This window comes from Schistocerca gregaria, chromosome 2, assembly GCF_023897955.1.
Source record: "Schistocerca gregaria isolate iqSchGreg1 chromosome 2, iqSchGreg1.2, whole genome shotgun sequence".
Classification (NCBI taxonomy): Eukaryota; Metazoa; Arthropoda; class Insecta; order Orthoptera; family Acrididae; genus Schistocerca; species Schistocerca gregaria.
The window spans coordinates 902,691,091-902,695,079 of NC_064921.1; the positions used below are offsets into that span (position 1 = coordinate 902,691,091).

At 44.0% G+C, this 3,989-nt stretch overlaps 1 non-coding gene across 1 annotated transcript; it reads right to left on the reverse strand.

Annotated features, from left to right (window-relative positions):
* Positions 1-292: 292 nt before the first annotated feature.
* Positions 293-367, reverse strand: Trnap-cgg (transfer RNA proline (anticodon CGG)). The gene has a single exon. It is a non-coding gene; the product is annotated as a tRNA-Pro (tRNA).
* Between the last annotated feature and the right edge of the window lie 3,622 nt (positions 368-3,989).

A 3,989-nucleotide genomic window follows, 5' to 3' on the forward strand; every position in this document is an offset into this window, starting at 1 on the left:
CTGACAATTCAGCACTACTTTACTATATCAAAGTAAGCGTTATCCGTCCCGAGATGCGACCCTGTATCCCAATACCCACAGCCATCAAAAGTTAGGTGTCGTCTGACAGGTGTGAAAGTCTCACCTCTCCCACCGAGAAGGAAGGTGCAGTTGTCAGCACATTGAATTGGCATTCAGCAGGACGGCGGTTCAACCAATCCATGTCTAGCCATCCAGATTTAAGTTCTTCGTGATTTACTTAAATCACTTCAGGCAAATTCTGGGATGATACTTCCTGGCAGATTAAAACTGTGTGCCCGACCGAGAATCGAACTCGGGACCTTTGCCTTCCGCGGGCAAGTGCTCTACCAACTGAGCTACCGAAGCACGACTCACGTCCGGTACTCACAGCTTTACTTCTGCCAGTATCCGTCTCCTACCTTCCAAAGGCCAAGGCAAAGGTCCCGAGTTCGATTCTCGGTCGGGCACACAGTTTTAATCTGCCAGGAAGTTTCATATCAACGCACACTCCGCTGCAGAGTGAAAATCTCATTCTAAATTCTGGGATGTTTCTTTTCATTGGGCGCCTCCGATTCCCACCTCCATCCTTGAACCATGCCAAGTTTGTTCTCCATCGCAAATAACTTCGATGTCGAAGGGACATTGAACACCAATCTTCCTTCAGTTACCTCTGCAGTTCTGATAAGCACCCTTAAGCTTCGTTGTTGACTGACAGCGCCGATAATGGACCAGCACGTGTCTCATACATCATGATGCTAGGCGTTGCTTGTATTGAAGACACCAGGCCGCCAACAGTTGTGTGCGGACCACACCAGTTCCGAGTCGGAATGTGCAGGTTGTTGAAAAGCAGTTCCTAGCGTTGTGGCGCCTCCTCATAGTAAACACCAGCTATACTAGCATTGTCAATCACTGGCATTTAGGGTTTCGACCATCGTAGTTCCGAGGGATCGTTCAAAAATCCCTCATGAGCGATTAAGCTATTGGTGTTCTGTGCCAGGACATATTACTGTGTTCGTTGTGCCAGACTTCGAGATGAGTGAGCCAAGGATGTCTTTAGCAGTCGCGCTGGATGCTTCATATCCCGTTTGTGAAGCTCAATACATCAGTGTATTATCTTACAGAAGTAAAATGTACGATTCAACGTCCTTCCTACAAGGAGTTCATTAGAAACAAAGCATAATATCGGACAGGATGATTATAAGAGAACGAAGTTCACTGTTTTAGTTTCTCAAAGGAACTCTCCCAATATTTGCTTAATCAGTTAAGGGAATTTGCGGACCACCTGAATCTTCTTGGGTGGATGAGGGTTGAACCCTGACCCTCCAGAATGAGAGTTCCTTAACCACTGCGGGATCAAATTCGATTTATGCATTTCAGTTTTTGTGTGTTTCAAATGAATGTAGTCAAAATGCTTATTCTTACGGATAACTAGAAATAGCAACCTGCCATTGCTTATAACACTATTTATTAAAAACAAGTTCCACCGCCACGAGTTTAGAAAAGAAATTCACCATCACTTTTAGCGTTACATGTTTTCTGGTGCAGTAGACGTGATGTTAATGGTTTCTCGTTGCGGCAACGGTTCATCAGGTTCCTGGTGCTCCACAGAAAAAGGAATTCTATGCCTTACTATAATTGAAACTATACAGGGAGATCCACTGCTAGTAACTGGGCCAAATATCTCACGAAATAAGCATCAAACTAGAAAACTACAAAGAACGAAACTCGTCTAGCTTGAAGGTGGAAACCAGATGGCGCTATGGTTGGTCCGCTATATGGAGCTGCCATAGGTCAAACGGATATCAACTGCGTTCTTTAGAATAGGAACCCCCATTTTTAATTACATATTTTTGTAGTACGTAAAGAAATATGAATGTTTTAGTTGGACAACTTTTTTCGCTTTGTGATAGATGGCGCTGTAATAGTCACAAAAGAATATGTACGTGGTATCACGTAACATTCCGCCAGTGCAGACGGTATTTGCTTCGTGATAAATTACCCGCTTTAAAATGGACCGTTTACCAATTGCGGAAAAGCTCGATATCGTATTGATGTATGGCTATTGTGATCAAAATGCCCAACGGGCGTGTGCTATCTACATCTACATCTACATCTACATGACAACTCTGCAATTCACATTTAAGTGCTTGGCAGAGGGTTCATCGAACCACAATCATACTATCTCTCTACTATTCCACTCGCGAACAGCGCGCGGGAAAAGCGAACACCTAAACCTTTCTGTTCGAGCTCTGATTTCTCTTATTTTATTTTAATGATCATTCCTACCTATGTAGGTTGGGCTCAACAAAATATTTTCGCATTCGGAAGAGAAAGTTGGTGACTGATATTTGGTAAAAAGGTCTCGCCGCGACGAAAAACGTCTTTGCTGTAATGACTTCCATCCCAACTCGTGTATCATATCTGCCACACTCTCTCCCCTATTACGTGATAATACAAAACGAGCTGCCATTTTTTGCACCCTTTCGATGTCCTCCGTCAATCCCACCTGGTAAGGATCCCACACCGCGCAGCAATATTCTAACAGAGGACGAACGAGTGTAGTGTAAGCTGTCTCTTTAGTGGATTTGTTGCATCTTCTAAGTGTCCTGCTAATGAAACGCAAACTTTGGCTAGCCTTCCCCACAATATTATCTATGTGGTCCTTCCAACTGAAGTTGTTCGTAATTTTGACACCCAGGTACTTAGTTGAATTGACAGCCTTGAGAATTGTACTATTTATCGAGTAATCGAATTCCAACGGATTTCTTTTGGAACTAATGTGGATCATCTCACACTTTTCGTTATTTAGCGTCAACTGCCACCTGACACACCATACAGCAATCTTTTCTAAATCGCTTTGCAACTGATACTGGTCTTCGGATGACCTTACTAGACGGTAAATTACAGCATCATCTGCGAACAATCTAAGAGAACTGCTCAGATTGTCACCCAGGTCATTTATGTAGATCAGGAACAGCAGAGGTCCCAGGACGCTTCCCTGGGGAACACCTGATATCACTTCAGTTTTACTCGATGATTTGCCGTCTATTACTACGAACTGCGACCTTACTGACAGGAAATCACGAATCCAGTCGCAAACTGAGACGATACCCCATAGGTCCACAGCTTGATTAGAAGTCGCTTGTGAGGAACGGTGTCAAAAGCTTTCCGGAAATCTAGAAATACGGAATCAACTTGAGATCCCCTGTCGATAGCGGCCATTACTTCGTGCGAATAAAGAGCTAGCTGCGTTGCACAAGAGCGATGTTTTCTGAAGCCATGCTGATTACGTGTCAATAGATCGTTCCCTTCGAGGTGATTCATAATGTTTGAATACAGTATATGCTCCAAACCCGTACTGCAAACCGACGTCAATGATATAGGTCTGTAGTTAAATGGATTACTCCTACTACCCTTCTTAAACACTGGTGCGACCTGCGCAATTTTCCAATCTGTAGGTACAGATCTATCGGTGAGCGAGCAGTTGTATATGAGTGCTAAGTAGGGAGCTATTGTATCAGCGTAATCTGAAAGGAACCTAACCGGTATACAATCTGGACCTGAAGACTTGCCCGTATCAAGCGATCTGAGTTGCTTCGCAACCCCTAAGGTATCTACTTCTAAGAAAGTCATGCTAGCAGATGTTCGTGTTTCAAATTCTGGAATATTCCATTCGTCTTCCCTGGTGAAGGAATTTCGGAAAACTGCGTTCAATAACTCCGCTTTAGCGGCACAGTCGTCGGTAACAGTACCATCGGCACTGAGCAGCGAAGGTATTGACTGCGTCTTGCCGCTTGTGTACTTTACATACGACCAGAATTTCTTCGGATTTTCTACCAAATTTCGACATAATGTTTCGTTGTGGAACCTATTAGAGGCACCTCGCATCGAAGTCCGTGCCAAATTTCGCGCGTCTGTAAATTTTAGCCCATCTTCGGGATTTCGCGTTCTTCTGGACTTCGCATGCTTTTTCCGTGTCCTCTGCAACA